This window comes from Halyomorpha halys, unplaced genomic scaffold, assembly GCF_000696795.3.
Source record: "Halyomorpha halys isolate HHAL.00 unplaced genomic scaffold, Hhal_1.1 Scaffold1106.1, whole genome shotgun sequence".
NCBI classification, from domain to species: Eukaryota; Metazoa; Arthropoda; class Insecta; order Hemiptera; family Pentatomidae; genus Halyomorpha; species Halyomorpha halys.
The window spans coordinates 37,512-50,085 of record NW_027107903.1 but is presented as its reverse complement, the minus strand read 5'-3'; the positions used below and the strand labels follow the sequence as shown (position 1 = coordinate 50,085).

General features: G+C 30.5%; 1 protein-coding gene across 1 annotated transcript in view; it reads right to left on the bottom strand.

Annotated features, from left to right (window-relative positions):
• LOC106688341 (neuronal growth regulator 1) overlaps positions 1–12,574 on the bottom strand; it is a gene marked incomplete at its 5' end in the record, with an annotated part of 208,226 nt that overhangs the window by 159,841 nt on the left and 35,811 nt on the right.

Here is a 12,574-nt window from a genome sequence, read left to right as displayed (position 1 = left end):
CTAGTCTGTTAAATTTAAAAGTAAAGTATGTTAAAATATTTTTGGTTCTTATCGAATATTATTTATTATAACACTACATTCCTATTAGTAGACAGCATTTCTATTTTAGAATTTAAAAAAAAATACAGGTTTATAGCTTTCCAATTCCTATATTTAACAATATACCAATTAATTTCAGTATAATATCCAGTCAACAACCATTGAACAACTAAGCAAAGTTTCCAACACAGAATCAAGCAAAACAACTCACGGCGGAGCATTGGAAGATAAACAACGAAGGAAACTTTGCCAATTGACTAATGCTAAACTACAGTTAAGTGGGGGAGATATTGAAATGAATTTATCCCGCTAAATATTATATTGCTACTTTTATGTAATTTTTAAAATATTGTATTTACTATATAAAAGACCCCTTTATAAAAATCAAACTGATATTGCTTTCTCAAGACTAAGCTATTTGATTAATTATCGCATCAAATCTTCCCAGTACGCTTAATTAATTAAGAAATTTTCTTCATTATGAAGAAGCGTCATTGTTGCTAAACTGTCATGATAATCCAGAGAAAAAGTATTCTTAAAACTTCTTCTTTCTTCAGGCTGCTGGAAATTAAATTGTTAGACAATTGTCCAGTTATATTTCATTAATTTTAAGATGACGTTTTATTTAGAGAAAAAAAACGAAATAATTTTGCCCAAAATAAGCAATAACAGTGATGTAGACTAGTTACTATAACTGCGAACATTTTTCTTCGAGACCCGAAGTATAGCAGCAATAAAACAGGAACCGCAATAACTACGACGATTTATGAGGCGCATTCTTGTGCGCAAGCCGTTCTTAAACCGTTATGAGATACATCTGTGCGCATTTATAGGTTTTTTGTAGCCCATTTCATCATCAGGACACAGTGCTTTCTTAAATCAGTTTTAGAAGAAATTAATTATATTTCAGTATTGTCCCTTTTTTGTCTTAAATGTTTTGGGCAATATTGCTGACAAGTGACTGGTAGACTCTGAGATTCTAATAAAAAAATTTGGAACAATTTTATCCAATAAAGACCAAAATAATCCACTTCGATGGTGTTGTATACTACCTCTTACAAGTATCGATGCTTATATGCTGACATTGTATCGATTATCAACTAGTGAATAAAGACCTCGAGAAAGAATTTAAATTTTCTCCTAACGAAATCCCTTAAAGACACAACGAATTAACTAATTTTGAGAAAATTATATTTCTTATATTTACCTCTGCTTGAAAAAATTGACTTTTTTAATTTTATATGCTTTTTATAAATTATAATTATTTTTTTAACGTATTCATAACATAACAAATTTATGTAAATGACAAACTTTGAAATTTGTAAAATCTGTATAAAATTGTAAAATTATCATGATATTAGAAAATCTACGAATATTACTCAATAATAACCTTTGTTTTCAGTTCATTATAAACGAAAATAACATGGAATATCCGCATGTGAGAATTAATTTCCACGCTATATAATATATATCTTACGTTACTCTCCGATACCAGAGAAAGATTCTATAACCCATCATATTCTGATATCTACCTCACGAACCCATTGGATTTAAAAATAAATAAATAATAAAAACTGTCCCATTTCAAACCAATATTTTTAGTATAGGGAAAAATTACATTTTATCAATTTTTATTAGAGAAGAATTCTTTAAAGTGAATGTAGAAACATTTTTTTTTTTTCAATCTTACTGTGCTACCACACATTTGAAAGTATAATAGAAAGAACCATACTTCAACTAAAATATAACGAACGGTAAAAGTAAAGATAGTTTAATCAATACATAACGTATCAAAGCAAGAAAACATTAATGTTGGTACATTGAAAACAATAGCGTGATAAGCTGTACGAGGAAGTAACAAATGTATCTTACTATATAAATGACCATACTATTTTATGACTAGATTTCCTATACACTGCTATAAATTATGTGCAATTATTTACTTTATGTCATTCTGTTTATATTTTATTTTTTGGATTCATTGATTATTATCTTTTTCTTTGTTCTTAGCCCTGTTGAAGGCTAGAAATTCTGGCCGAAACGTTGGCACGATTTAATTAGATATTTCAACTTATTAGTGTTATATTTTGACTGCAATCCCCAACCATCTTCTCCAAATATAATTCATCCACAGTAAACTATCTCTCATCTTTATTGATTTCCTATAATTTAATGTAATTTCTCCTTAGTGATCGGATTTCATGTTTGTATTGTTCACGAATAAATATACAAAATTCCTGACCTGAATCAATATGACCTAGATGGTCAAAATAATTTTGAATTTTGTCTGGGTGGAGGGGATCGATAATTTATTGCAACAAATCTCTACTAACTAAAGTTTAGTAGTAGCAGAACAACTCTCCCTTTGTCGATTAGCTAAATAGCATGTCGCTTTAATTTCGATAGTTAAACAATTAGTTAAAATTTAGCCAAAGTCGTTATCATTACCGATACTGAGAACTTTAAAAAATATATTTCTTCAAAATTAAACAAGCCTTTATAGGGCATGACTTTAAAGGGTTTAATTTTAAATCATCTTATAAAGGGCTATGTAATTTTTTTAGAGAACATAGTATTATCTTTATAAAACTACCCCATCTCTAATAAAATAAAAAGCAAGTCTGGACCTATTTAGCTTATAAGAAGATTCAGCAAACTTGATAACGTAATCTCCCATAGGAATATTGCACCATAAAAGCCGCTGCTACTAAAAGCTATATTAAAAATGAAACGCAAGTTATGAATAAAGAAAGGAAATCTTGAATAAATATCTGAAATTACTTTCTGATATTAAAGCTCATTTAAACGTTGGAAGGAAACTATTTTCTAAAGTATTGAGCTTTGATTTACCAATAATAATCCGTAGCTTTTGAAAGCAGACCTACTAACAGTTTCCTACCTACAACAAAAGGAAATAAGTCTTTTACTGTATTCCTTCTCATTAAAAAAAATAGAAGGATAATAGGTTTTTGAAGCGTTAAACTTGAGGTCAAGTTTTGGCCAACAATCTTTTTAACCATGTTACCAAAGTTACCTGAAACTGAAATGAACAAACTTCGTAGTATAAATCGCTAATACTTGAAATCGGGGGTCCAATAAAATATAAAATTGATTCAATTACCACTTTGATAACATTAGTCGCTGAAAAAATTCTTCATCCAACCACTGTAAAAAAAAAATGATTTGGTTTAGGACGGAATATTTTTAGTTTCATTAGGGGTATTCATGATGTTGTGTTAAATGTTATATGTTTTACCATGTTAAATGTTATAACATAGGATTGTGAGCAGCCCTATTTGAAGTCATGTTAAACCTTAAATGCATAAGAGTCCCTAGCGGATTTTCTCAGCAACTTGTTGTATAAGCCTTTATGTTTATAACCTTCCTTCCAGACCCTCATGTCATTGTTTACTTCAGTTTTGATTTAAGTAATTAATTTAAACATGCCTAGAGTGAGTGAAAAGTGGAATTTGTGTGAAAGTTTAGCTTATGAGTGTCTTATTGATCTTCAAACTTGTGAAGAAGAGAATGAAGATGAGCTAATTGACAACTGTATTGAAAGTCACAACAACTAATATGGCGGCGATCTCAACTGGTCTATTGTGTGACGTCATTCTCGATTTAACTGACCAAGTAACAGACTCTCAGCCATGTTAAATGTTATTTCGTTTTACCACGGCAAAAGAAGGCAATTTTTTTCGATTTAACACGAGTTTTTCCATTTAACACGCTTTAACATAGATCATGAATACCCCTATTATTACCTGAGCAATTCTTTGAAGGCTTCTTCGTCTGAAAAATCTCGATAAATTATATTTTATTGACTTTGAAAAGAAACGGATAATGCAATACTCCTTCGCTAGATAACAGTTCCGACTGGAACTATGCTAGGTTCCTTGTATGGTTACCTACTTCAACCTAGATTTGCTATAAATTTCAGTTTAACCGGCTATCATTGGTCGGTAAATTTTATCACCAGGTTTGAAAGACAATTTTTCTGGTACAATTATAAATTGATGATTTTAGATTTAAGAAATCGTTGATTAAACTGTGATGTTGCTACCTGACCTAAAGCATTTTAGATTTTTAACCATTGGCTAATTCGCAAAACCTTGCATTTATTGAAATTGGACCCTATAACTTCTACCGTTATAAGAGGTAACTGGCTGCCATTTTTAAACGGTCTGAAAAAAAAATTAAATTGCTTTTACCTTCAGAAGCATGAAAGAAATAATAAACAAAATAAAAAAAAATAAAATAAAAAGGATCAATCAACTATTTATTCATTTAATTGATTTTGAACTTTATTGGTATGGATCGACCTCTCCAGTTACAAATTCTGTACTTTTTGTTGTGCTATAGTAGATAAATATAAATGTGCTAAATTGATAAAAAAAAAATTCCATCGACACTAAATTTAATTCTTTATTAGTTTTCTTGAATAATAATTGCTTTAAATGTGTTTTTTAAATATAATATACATTATAAAGAAATATGTAATTGTTAAAAACTATTTTATATAGTGACACTTTAACTTCATACAGTAGAGATGCATTTAATCAGTAATTCTGGCCCATTGGAACTTAATATTATAAATATAAATACATCCAGATTGTTAAACATATCTCTTTTTCGCCCATAAAGATAAAAACTTAACATTTAGTTTAAAATAAGATAAGAAGGATTTCTATTAACAAAAATGAGAAGAGGAAACGTAGTATTTTATGTTAAAAAAAACCACAATGACAAACAGAGTGGTTAATTTAAATTGAAGTGTTATGAATGTTTGGATTTTTTTATTTAATGTATAAACAGGAATATGTGATACTTAAGCACTTTAAAACTACTTCCAGCCTGGCGTATACAAAAAAGAGAAGGACCTAGACAAGATGGATAGCCTTATGGGTCGCAAGGAAGCATCTATCACTCCAAGAAAGAAACCTTCTAGACCGTAAATATGAAAATATCATTTGTAAATAAAAGCTTTGCTATTAATAGAAATTTTTTAAGCATATTATTTTAGGAATTGAGAACACGAAAATTTGTGTCAAGTAAATGAAAAATGAAGGGTCAGGGTTTCAGTACTTTGTACGGAAGTACTGTTACTAGACCAACGGTTGTGCAAGGAGGTGATGTGGTAAGAATCACGCCAACCGCCAGATTTTTACTCAAGAATGTGTACCCAATTTAGGAGGCTGAGTGGAAATTTAATTATAATTTCCTTATTAACTAGCATCTGCATCATCAACTAGGAAATGAAAACTGCAAAGGGGGACTTTGTTTGAATTATTTCAATATTTCTTTAATACTACCTTAACCGGCCTTTGAACTAGCATAATCCTTTGTTTGAAGTAATGTCCACTTGCTGGCAGTCAGCTGATTTCTGAAGGAGATGGTATGCGATGTTTTTTCTCTTATTTATTGAAATTTACTACTGTATACAAAAAAAATACAATAAGAAAATGTGATAAATGTTTCAGAACACATGATAATCTTGGGGAGGAACCAACAAATGATAGTAATTCAATCATTGGTTTGAATTAGAAGAAGAATAAAAGAAGCTTATATCTATTTCGGGCCAAATCTACAACGAATGAGATGTGGAGTTCTTTATGGATGGTTTATTTGTGACGTAATCAGGAACATCAAGGCTTTTACGGAGGATTAAGGATTGTAAGGGTTGAATACGGGAGGAATTTAATGGATTTGAAGATCCCCAAGGCTCAATTTCTTGTGCACACATAGGTCTGATTATCAAAGTGTTTAAGAGTTTTTTTTGTAAATAAGAAGTATAGTCTCGTACAGAAGACACCCCTAACTATTTACAACGTTATAGTTAAACCTTTCAACTTTAAACCCACCAACTTTGACCACATGATGTCCTATTCAGCTACTTTTTTTGGTAAATTATTAAGCATCTCTTTTCCTAAATATAAAAGATCCTTAACTTCTACTTCATTTTCTAAGTCTAGGTTAGTTTCCTCACCAACTTGCTCTTCTAGATCAAAATTTCTTTAATCCTATATATTCAAATAACTGATTATTTGCATTGATCGAATTTAAAACTAACAAGTAAACGACAGAAGCCGAGTCTTAGACAGAATCACATAAAACAATAAGAAATCGCACGATACACCAATTTCCAAATCTAAAGAATGAATAACCTTAGGAGCAACACGATATGACAAAAAAATCTGGAAGTGCATTTAGTGTGTTGAAGGCTAAGATTTCTGAAACAGAAGGAGCACATCTATGAAGTCTGGTTATGGTGTCCCATACACCATGTTGCCTTTCCGGATTAAATCTGTGCAATAGCCACCACAGTTTTAGAGAACTCAGGTGAAAGTAGAATATATAGATGAAATCCGGAATCTCCAAAACCCTTTTATTAAATGGATTATAAATGAAATAAAATATAAATACATGTATTTCAGTGAGGTCTACAGACCTTGCATACTGTGACGCCTCAAACAGCCTTCTGATAGATTTCTGCGAGTCACCGTCCTTGCTCATCTCACTCTCATTATGTTCATGATAATTCAAAAATATGAGTGACTGAGCAGACTCTGTCAGCAACTAACTATTAGTTATTTTCCTGCATGTGTTATGATTTTGATCCTAGATCGGTGCCGAAACGCCGAGTCCCGTTGGAGCCGGAGTCTTGCACTCCTATCTTATTTTATCACAACATTTTACATCCTTAGGTACAGATTGATGATTTTAGTATTCTCAAAATAATGTAATTAAGGCCTAAGAGAGCTTTTATGCTGCTCTATCTTATTTGATCATTTGCTGAGGTGTTTTTTTTCAGGATAGTTTTTCTTTCCTCATTGATAACAGAACATAAATTTTTCTTTTTTATTCTTTGCCTGTTTGATTATTAATGAGTGTCGTGTTTGGATTTCTTAGTATAGACTGATAGTGTAAACTTACCTACATAACTTGGAATAATTGAACAGAATTTAAATTAACTTAATTTGATAAATAAAAGAAAAAAAAAGAAAACATAATATTAGGAGCAAGAGCATTCATAGAGGAGGGCCGATAGGCAATATACAGCGGTGGTAAACTGCCCTATATTGTGGGCATAGCTAAGGGGCGAAAAAATAAAGAAAAAAACTTCACGTTCCAGATGGGGATTATTTATTGCTTTAATATGAACCTGTTTTTATTCTCTCATACTTTTTCTTGTTTATTTTTATTTATTTATATTCTACTTGCGGAAATTCTCTACATTTTATATAAACTTAAAAAAAAATTTTTAACAAAAATTAAATATGATTATTGATAAATACATAAAATTTGTCCATAGGGGAAGGAGGGGAGATAGCAGAGAAGTAAACAGTTACGTTTAAAAATTAAAAGTCCCGGCCTAAATTCTAGGAACTAAGTACAAACAAGATAGTAGTATGAGTAAATAAGGAAATGTACGGAGAGGAAAGAGGAAAACAATACCATCCAGTAATATACATGCAAATAATGATAAATTAATGTTAGAAACGATGGACAAAATATGATTTATAAAACATAACCAAACATATAAAAATATGTTAGTAAATAAAAAGAAATAAAATATGATGTATGTAAACAATAGAATAGATATGTAATAATTAAAAGTTTCGACCTAAATTGTATGGCTTTTGAAAATGAAAACTTTATGAAATTCGTACTTATGGATTTAAAAAGACGCTTTTAAAATCTAATTTGATTTTACCTATACAAAAGATTTTTGTTGTTTAAATTTTAAAAAACATAAAAAAGAGTGGTGTAAGTGAACATCTCGGGGAGTGTTCCAATTAATTTATTTATTAATAAATTTACACCATTTAAATTATCTTTTGTTTATAACAATTGTTGATAACACATATGCGGAAATATAACCCGTAGATTGTGGATACCACATATGTGTCCAATCTATATGTAAATAATTAATTATCCTTAATATTTCTGCGAAAAAGTTAAGTAATTCATTAAAATCTATTGGATATGGTGAGTTTAACTTAACGTGAGTTCTGCAAAACTTTGTTAGAACGAACTCCTGTTTCTCCAACCTACCACTACTAAAACATTCAAAGCGACCTCTTCATCACGCCTGCTGTAACGCACTCCAAAACATTTTTAATCCCATATCTTGAAAATAAAATAATTAACATTACGAAGATTATAGGAATAATAATATACGATAATACTTAAATCTGGGAGGTAAACACGTATGCTTGCGTGTGCTGACTATTTCGTTTTGTAATATATGATTTCCAATAATAACATATCTTCAAAAATAAAATGAAATAAATGTAGAATATTCGTGTGTTCTTAACTAAAAACACAATCAAGAGGAACTCAAAATCAACTAACAAAATTTCAATTTCGAATTTTTGTAGTCACAACAGCCATGATAATGGTAAATATTTTTATTCTTTATACAGCAATATTTTATTTATTCATAAGGCCAAATTTTATCCTGAATTTTGTGTTTTTGTGAATACTATTTTGGATAAACAGGTACAGCTTTTTTTTTATCTTTTCCTTAGGGTATGGCTTAAGCACTTACTTGACGAGTAATTATGGTTCTAATGCAATTAGAACAGTAAATCTTTTTAAAAACAGCTAAATATTAATTAACAGGTACTATATATACTTAAAGAATTGGATGTAAAATTAGGGGGGGGGGGCAAATACAGTATGTTTTTTCAACAAAAGATCTTCCAACGTCTACCGAATGGAATTAAATAAGAATCTGTTATTGATTCATGGAGGTCTGTGGACGAATCTCAGTCTCGAAAGAATGGAAACTATAAATCATAAAGAATAGAAACCTCTGGAAGAGATTTGTCAGAGCAGACAGAAATAAGAGGCAGCCTTGAGGAGCAAATCTATATCAATTTCTCGGGCCAACGGAGATAATCTGAAAATCGGTTTCCATATCAGGTAGACTACCCAAGCTGGGGGGAGAGTTTTTGATAGCACCTGCCGTAATGAAGTTGGGATTAAGAAGGTTTGCTTTACCGAAACCGGCCTATCTCGTACCGTTTGCTCAAACTTATTCACAGGCATAGCCCAGGGTTTAGATTTTTTTTTCCAATACACTGGTGTAAGTTCGCCAGCAGTTGCAAAATTCCGAGAATTCGCCCAATACTAATACCTATTGTACATAAAATGTAAATCTAAATGCATTTGGGTAATGAAAAAATGCTATCGAATTCAATAATCTCCATCATTTTCTACAGTATCCTTTAATATTATGTTTACCTCTGTTCATTATCACTGCTGATCTATTATAAATTAAATGACTTTTAATTTGCCATTAACAATTAATCAATTAACCACTTGGGATCTATACACTCTCGATCCCTACAATCTAATTTTCTTCTTAACATACATGGAACACTCCTTATGTGATATATCAATTCAACCATAAAGCCGTACATATCTTATATGCTGTAGATTTGGACCAACAAAAATAAATACTTAACAGTTACTATAACTACAAAACCCAGTTTTCACCTTGTTTTCCAAAAAATCCACTAAACCTCCGAAAATTTCAAAAGAAGATGGCATTGAGCCACCCTTTCGTGAGATAGTTATTGCAATAGTACCAATGACTACTCCTCAACAAATCACTGTCATGACTTGAAATGGGATTTGTATGTGGTTAAAGCATAAGTCAAAATATGCAGCAAAAACAAGAAAATGTCAAATATAGAAAAATTCCAAATTGGGTAAATTTAACTTTAAAAAAACATGAAAATGAAAGAAATTTGGTATATAACTTTTTAATAACTAAAAAGAAGATTTAAAAAAAAGAAATAAAAAGCCCAGTTATTTTATTTTTTATTCACCATTCTCATAACTTTTATCAATAAATATTATATCATTAAGATAAACCGAAAGATCTTCCCACCTCCACTGGCGTAATAGTACATTTGACATACGGAAGCCAATTAATTCCCAGAGCAAGCTATTATAACATTACAAATTTATTTTAGGCTACTTAGAAAAGTATCAAGTAAATTATTAAATCAATGTACATACCTGTAAGACAAATATGTAAACATTGTGAAATCTTTAAAAAAATGTGTAAAATTAAATGGAAAATCTGTACTTTATATGTACGTATAAGGATAAAATGAAAAAAAAAATCGTGAAATATTTAAAACTCTATGAAATATATACATTTTATACATGTCCCTAAGAATCATGTAATTGTATATAAATGGAGTAAGGAAAAAAAATGTGAATCATTTTAACTCTAGTAACTAGCAATAACGGTTACTTATTCTTTTTTATTATATATTTAGAAATATATTTTAGTTATTTTTTATGTATTTTTTTCATTTATTTATTTTTATTCTTATGTTTTTTTATTTTAGTATGAATGTAATCAGTTATCACTATTACTTATTGCCCAACAATGTTGTGGTAGATTGTAATATTTATCAATAAATATAAATATAAAAGAAAGTTTTTAAGCGATCTTAAATTTAATTAAGTATTCTTAAATTACTTTTTCTAGAAAGTACACCTCAACGGTTAAGAACGTGATCGACTGTAAGGGAATTAACAATCTATCACGTTCTTTAATTCCGTCTCCGTAGGTTCCATGAAAAAATACATGAAAACTAGGACGAGCATGTTTTTGATAAAGTTTTAAAACAGTTTTTGTCTGTAGTATAATTATCGTCTTGTAAATACAAGCTATTAATTATCAATCTTCGAAATGCTAGTAATTATAACATTTATGAAATCGTTTGTTTTTAAATATCTCCTAAGAGTAAATTCCATAATAAAAATATTAACAATTAATTGTGTACAAAAAATAATAACTCTAGATCAAAAATTGTTGGACTTAGATGCTTACATACATTGGACGACATATCAAATATATTTGAAGAGTTAAAAATTATTAAATGCCTCTTGTATTAACTTATTTCGATTTCAATTTAATTATTTCAAGAGTGATTAGGAAAGTAAATTTAATTTCTTCAAAAACATTTGAGAGCTTCTGAAGGAATTTATGAGGCCTTATAGGAAAGGAGAAGTGAGAACATTGAATAGAATGCAATTAATAACAGCTCCATTCAAGGCGAAAAGCTATTTAATTTAGTAAATAGGTCGTGAGGGGGATAAAGTCAGCCTTTTTTCTATTGTTTTTGAAAAAGAAAATTAATTTTCCGATGGATAAACAAAATCAAATTAGGAGATCGTGTTTCTCAGAGAAAAATAAATTAATTTCAGAAAATATCTTTGAATATCCTCCAATTATTAAGTGAATTAAAATGATTATATTTCTGCATGATTAATAGAGCTCGAGAGGAGGGTTGAGAAAGGGGAAGGAGAGAGGAGGGAATGTAGGTTACTACATACATAAGAGCTTTCTCCGTTATTATTTATTTTTATTTCTTCTGTGTGTATCTAATTTATTTTATTGAAAATTTATGTAACCTTCAGCCGGTAAGGGTTGGTGCAGATTGGCCTCCGTCAAATGAAAAGCACCATTGAATTTTGTACGTGCCTATAGGATTCCCGCTGCCGGAATTCTCTTTAGTTGATTTGGTTAAATTATAAATAAATTATCAATATTTTATATTATAATTATTTAAAGAAAATTATTTGATTAACGAAAAACGAATACATTTTTATTCGAAGTTTGTATTTATGAATTTTTAACATGGATACAGTTTTATTTAAATAAAAACACGACTAAAAATTCCGACACAGTGCTGCAGAAGATGGTGAGGTCTACGCCACTGAAGAAGATGAAACCTGAACAACTTCACGAGTTCTTTGAACTGGCGACTGGGCCCGAATTTATAAAACGGAGGCACGTCGAGTTCTTCGACTCGCTGAAAAGTAACATGAACCCGCAAAACACTCACACAATCTTCAGCTCCAACGAGGAGGCAGTTGCAAGAACAAGAGATATTACGTGTGCATCAGAGACACACCATATTTAGGTTAGGTAGAGTTAATTTTTATATATAGGACAAAGACAATACTCAAGTATGCCCCAATAATTTAAGTCTACCCCATGGAAATTCAGTGGAGCCCATCAGTCTACTACATGAACTGCTTAAAATGTAGCCTACGCTACAGTATAAAGAGCTGTATCGGAAGGTTGTACATGCATTCGTATGTATGTGTTCTTATTACTTTGCTTTCTTTCAGATTAAGGGGATCTGTAAAAAAAAAAACAAAAAAAAAAACGAATGCTTCTGAATTCATATATTTCAATTTTTTTTTTCATACCCTCCTGTAATGATTTTAGTGGGTATTTGGTACGTACATATAGGAGGTATGCTATATGTATAGCTGGGTGTTAAGGGTCCCAGGATAGTGCAGAGGATGGAGTGGTTAGACGCGCCACGTTATACCCACCAGGTACCGACCTATGTCCGCCATGGGATATATGGGACCTTCGTCTTTCCGTGGACAGACAAAGGATAGGAAGGGCCCCAGGACTAGATAGCATAGATGCTGCGATCCTAAAGAACAGTGCCCCTTATATTGAGGAAGAGCTATTGGATATATTCAATGA